Source organism: Cupressus sempervirens, chromosome 7 (genome assembly GCF_028749045.1).
Source record: "Cupressus sempervirens isolate cs-2001-9-10 chromosome 7, ASM2874904v1, whole genome shotgun sequence".
Classification (NCBI taxonomy): Eukaryota; Viridiplantae; Streptophyta; class Pinopsida; order Cupressales; family Cupressaceae; genus Cupressus; species Cupressus sempervirens.
Genome location: NC_143124.1, coordinates 203,084,144 through 203,089,934, shown reverse-complemented (window position 1 = coordinate 203,089,934; position 5,791 = coordinate 203,084,144). Strand labels below are relative to the sequence as shown.

The window sequence follows — 5,791 nt, the reverse complement described above, 5'->3', positions numbered from 1 at the left end:
TGCAAGAGAGCAAAAAATAGAAAATCTGAAACTAATTGTTTTCCAGCCAATGCATGGTTTGATAAGGAATGCAAGAGGGCTAGGAGAAATCTAAGGGAGTCAAATAAAACTAACCTTGACATTAAGACCTACAAACAGATTCTAAAGAAGAAAAAAATCGATTTTATGTCCACAAGGAGAGAGGAGCTAATTTTCTTGGGCAGAAATAACCCCAAACGTTTTTGGAAAGAACTCCAACCAAGTAGGAAGCAAACTGAAAATAATATTACTGCCACCCAATGGTTTGATTATGCTAAGAAACTTTATGAACAAGAGGGTGGAGTGGGACAGCCACCTTTGGTTAATGATACCACAAATATTTTTACTGTGCAAGAGATAGAGACAGGGATTAAGAAGTTGGGTGGAGGCAAAGCAAAAGACCTTGTTGCGCTTCAAGCTGAATATTTGAAGTGGGGTATGAAAACTCTTGCACCGTACATCACTGAAATCTTCAACAAAATCTGCCAGGAAGGGTTTCCGAAAGATTGGACAATCAGCCTTGCAATACCACTGTTTAAGAGTGGTGATGTTAACAATCCCTCCAACTACAGGACTATAATGATCAATCCCCTCTTTGCTAAACTTTTTGGCAGTATGATAGAAACTAGGATCAGCAAATGGGCAGAAGAAAATCATAAACGTGCTAAAGGGCAAGCTGGTTTTAGGCCAAAGCACTCGACAGTGGATCACTGTGTCACTCTGAGACACATTATTGAAAAAGAGTGGGAGAAAAAAGAAGAGGTTTTTTGTTGCTTTGTTGACTTCAAAAAGGCTTTTGATACCGTTCCGAGAGACAAGCTTTGGTTGAGGATGGAAGAATTGGGGATTCCTAGGCATCTCAGAGCTGCTGCTCATAGAATGTACGAAGAGGTGAAAGTCAAAATCAGAACTTCAGATGGCATTTCAGAATGTTTTAGGAGCGATATCGGGGTCAAACAGGGCTGCCCTTTATCCCCTACTTTATTTGGTTTATATATTGACAAACTGGAAGAGTGGTTAAACACGCAAGAGCGTGAAGGCATTCAGCTAGGGGAATTTGTTATAAAGCTACTCCTATATGCGGACGACCTCATTTTAATTGCCAAATCTGCTTGTGGTTTGCAAGACCATCTATCTTCTCTTGAGCGCTTTTGTAGAATGGTGGGGATGCAAGTCAATATCAGCAAAACCAAGGTTATGATTTTCTCTAATAATAAAAAACAGCATCAACATGAATTTTATTACAATGGAAGTGTTCTCGAAGAAGTTGCGGAATATAAATACCTTGGCATCGATTTCAACAAAAAACTAAGCTGGTCTAGCTGCAGGTATAAAAGGACATTAGGTGGATGGAAGGCTTTCTACGCTCTTCAGAATAGGTGCCGTGAAGCGGAGTTGTGGGATTGGAAAACTATTCAAACCTTGTTTGGTCTTCTTGTGCTGCCAGTTGTTCTTTATGGGTGTGAATTATGGGCCAGCAGCACTACTATAGCACAATGGAAACAAATCGAAGGAATCCAAAAGCGCTTGATTACAAGCAAGTTTAAAATTAAAAGCACTGTTCCATATGACATCATGCTAAGTGAAATGGGGGCTGCGCCTATTGAGGCACTTGCTATGGTTCGCCTTTTAAGCTATCTAAAAAGAATCGAAAAAATGGAAGAGGATAGATGGCCGAAAGTTGTCTTTAGTGACACACTATGTAAGCGAAAAAGGACATGGATGCAACAAAACATCAAGTGGATGAGTAAATGGAATATTCATTTCAATATGTGCCCCACAAGTAATAAAGAAATAAAGGTCTTTGTTATGGAGAAATTCTACAAGAGAAATTGGGGAAGCGAGATTGGGAGGAAGAAACTATATTATATAAATGAGTTCAACCCCACTTGTGATCAACTCGAAAAAGTGTACATAGGAGCCAACATTTCTTGGAGAGCTAAAATTCTTATTGCTCAGCTGAGAACCAACTCTCACCAACTTCGTTGTGAGACCGGGCGTTGGAAGAGGCCAAAGGAGGCTTGGGAAGAGAGAATTTGCAGATTTTGCAATTCTGGAAAAGTGGAAACTGAACAGCACTTTATTCTAGAATGTGAGGCCTACAAGGATAGCAGGGATAAGTTTGCGGATACTATATGTGACAGTTCTTGGCATAACCTGTTCAACGAAGAGTACATTGAGCAATTGCGGGGGCTCATCATTAGTCTACACAAGAGGCGAACAGCGCTACTTAAGTCTGCTTGAGTTGTCTTGCTGTCCCATAGGCTATTTTTGGCCTCGTGGACGTTAAAATCTTATCTATCTATCTATCTACATTTAGAAGTTCTAGACGCTTAAAACAACTAGCCTAAATGACTAGTGAATACTTTCCTCTACAAGGCTTACGTATCGAAGTGACTATCAATTAAATATCTCAGAAAAGTTGAATCCACGACAATTATCTAGAAGTGGGCTCCAAAGCGTTGTGCTAAGTTAAATGATTAATAAAAATTTCTAAAATGCTAGACAACGCTAAACAGGTAGAACTTGAATTAACGCATCCACCCATAAAAGAAAAAAAGTATATATTCCCAGATCCCCCACAGATTCAACAGTTCTGGATAGATACTTGTAAAGCATTTTTGGTGTTTGAAAAATGGCCGATGGATATCACGGAATGGGGAGTAGAAGCCATGAGTATTCATCAAATTCTACCCAGGTTTTGGGTGCTACAGCCCTAGTCACAAGTGGGCTAATTGTGCTGTTTCTGGCAGGCTTCACTGTTGTTACCCTCCTGCTTTTGGCCCCCGTATTCGTCCTTTTAAGCCCCATTTTGATACCTCTAGGAGCCCTCCTATTTGTGACAGTTTTAGGGCTTCTCTCCGCTGTCTGTTTTGGGCTGTATTTAGCTTTTGGGGCTAAATGGCTTTACAACTATGTTAATGGCAGACGCCCTCCTGGGTCTGAGCAGATAGACTATGCAGCGTACGAGGGTTATTGATACAGCAAGCCATGCCATGGACTATGCGAGGGAATACGGTGGTTATTTACAGCGTAAGCTAAGACTTGCCGCCCCTGAAGCTTAAAGAAGAAGTTTATCTAGATCTGTCATTAATCTTTTGATTGGGGGGCAGCAAATGATTGGAGTATATTAGGGCAGACGAAACCCTTGTTTCAGGTATCTTCTCTTGGTTCTTTCATCTGTTTCATTTCTACCCATTGCTCAGAACAGTATCCTTTGAAGTTATCCTGTGGATGTTAGTATGAGTTTATGGCTTATGTCTTTATATTGGACCAAGTTGTCCAGATTAGATTTGTATCATCTGTATGCCAGAGAAAAATTCTTCTCAATCTCTTTTGCACTGCTCAGAACAGTTTCTATTGAAATTATCCTATAGATTTTACTATGAATAATTCATGGTGGATGCCTTAAATGCTTGACAGAGTTGTCTGGATTAGATTTATATCCCCTGTATATCCACCATGTATAGTACTTTACAGGGGATGAAAGAGAACATTTCTTCTCCATATCATTTATACATTGCTCAGAACAGCATCTAATCAAGTTATCCCATAGGTACTATTATGAATTCACTTTGGGTGTCTTTATGATGGATCAAGTTACCCTATTTATAATTGTATTCCCTGAATATCTGGATGATGGAAAACATTTATTCTTGAAAACATTCCTACATATCTCAAAACAGTATCTATTGAAGTTATCCTACAGATATTATTATGAATTCATGGCGGATGTCATTAAGCTGGACCATGTTGCCCAGATTATAATTGTATCCCTTGAATATATCCTCTGTATACAGTGGACGACAGAGAACACTTCGTCTCAATATCATTTCTACATTGCTCAGAACAGCATCTATTGAAGTTATCTTTTTGATGTTATTATGAGTTCATGGCGAATGTCTTTATGCAGGACCAATTTAAGCAGACCAGATATGTATCCTCCTTATATTCCCTGTGCGTACTGGGAATGACACTGAACATTCTATTTGTGCCTTCCCTTAATGGAAATTGGTATGGATCATCAATGGCCCTTCTCTAGGATGTTACCAGATTTCGTAGATTAGATTTGTATCCCCTGTAAAACTCCTCTGAATAGAGGGTATGAAAGAACATTTCTTCTCAATCTCTAGCAGTATCTTTTACACTTTTAAATTTAATCCTCTACATGTTTCTGTGAATTCATTTGTAGATGTCTTTATTCTGAGGCAAGTTCTCTTATCCTTTGTTTATTCCCTCTGTCTACATGGTAGATGTCTTTATGCTGAGCCAAGTTCTCTTATTTGTATCCATCTTGTGCCTCCTCTTTTATGGAAATTGGAATTATTAACCATTGTCTTCCTCTTTGGTGCTATCAGAATTAATACTTAAGTTTTAGTGTAACTTAAGGTTTGTTTGGTTGTCGGATTTGGCATTTGTAATTCTGGAAATTTTCTAATTCAGTGTTTGGGTGCGCAAAATTAGAATTAGAATTTGAAAAAATAGATTTTTGTATCTCCATTTACCTCCCAAAATTGAAATTTGTTCTTCCATCTAAATAGGGAGAATTGATCAAATTCTCATTCTAATTCCAATTTGACAAAAATGAGCATTGGAGAATAAATTGAAATTATAAAAACCATTTATGTTCGCGTAACTTTTTTGCACGATGATTTTAAATCATTCAAAGTGTTTAGAATCTTTCAATAGAATGCAAATAGGTTTCCAAAGATCCCATCTCGAGCTCTACAAAATCAAACTCTAGATGTTGTGCGATAGATCTAAGTCAGTAAATCTCATTCATTTTCTATGTTGAAGCTTGGAAATCAAACCCTTCTTTACCGTACTATTGCATTGTGCTTGTTACCGTGTTAGAGCTAGTCCATTATTTTGAAACCCATTCGACGATCTTCTTTTCATTTGAGGGCAAATCTTAGGTGTATGATTTTAAAACTTACGAAACTGGATAAGGATAGTTTGTTAGAGTTGGTCCTCGTTTTTATGTCGGTTCAGGTCACCTGCAATATGTTCAATCATAGGATATCTATATCTGCTAACTGCGTCCCTACTAGCTTGGGACCATTGCATTCCAATTTTAGTTTTGTAGAGCCAAACGGGAAAAAAAGATCTTCCCTAATCTAATTCTAGGTCAAACAAATAGGTTTGGACTAACAAATCTAGAATATCAAATTCCAAAATAGAAAATCCAGAATATCAAATTCCAATAGTCAAATGGACCCTTATTTCTTTCTAGATTACTATAGTTTCTGTAACCAAAATTGTGATTCATAAGTTTCAATTAGCAAGTTATGAAAGTATTTACTATATGTTTATTGCATATCAATTGGACAACAAGATTAAAGAATTTTGACAAACATAAAATTCTACTTATCTCATCCTCATAAATGTTAGTCTCTTACATAAAGATGAGGGGGATAAAAAAATGTACATATCTTATGCTCATAAATGTAAGTCTTTTATAGAAAAATGATTGGATAGAGATCCCTAAGGATGAGGATAAAACATGTCAATGCCAATCCTATAAATGGGCTACATAAATAACATTTTAGATGTGCTCATAAATTCTTTAGTATAACTGGAGGACTTCAATGCGCAAGTGATGCAAATCATTCAATAATAAATAACCAAAACACTGTAGTTACAAATGTGTTTGGGATTCAATTATTTTTTGTTTTGTTTTAAAGTAATGTAATTATAGTGTTACAATTAACTTTAGAGTTGTACAATTTGGTAAAAATAATTTTTTTCCCCCTCTTATTGAAAAAAGAATAAC

At 37.1% G+C, this 5,791-nt stretch overlaps 1 pseudogene across 1 annotated transcript; it reads left to right on the top strand.

Annotated features, from left to right (window-relative positions):
• The first annotated feature begins 2,516 nt into the window (after positions 1-2,516).
• On the top strand, positions 2,517-4,348 carry LOC149546204 (oleosin pseudogene; annotated as a pseudogene). The gene is made up of 2 exons (XR_016353661.1): positions 2,517-3,175; positions 3,932-4,348. The product of XR_016353661.1 is annotated as an oleosin pseudogene (transcript).
• Positions 4,349-5,791: the final 1,443 nt, after the last annotated feature.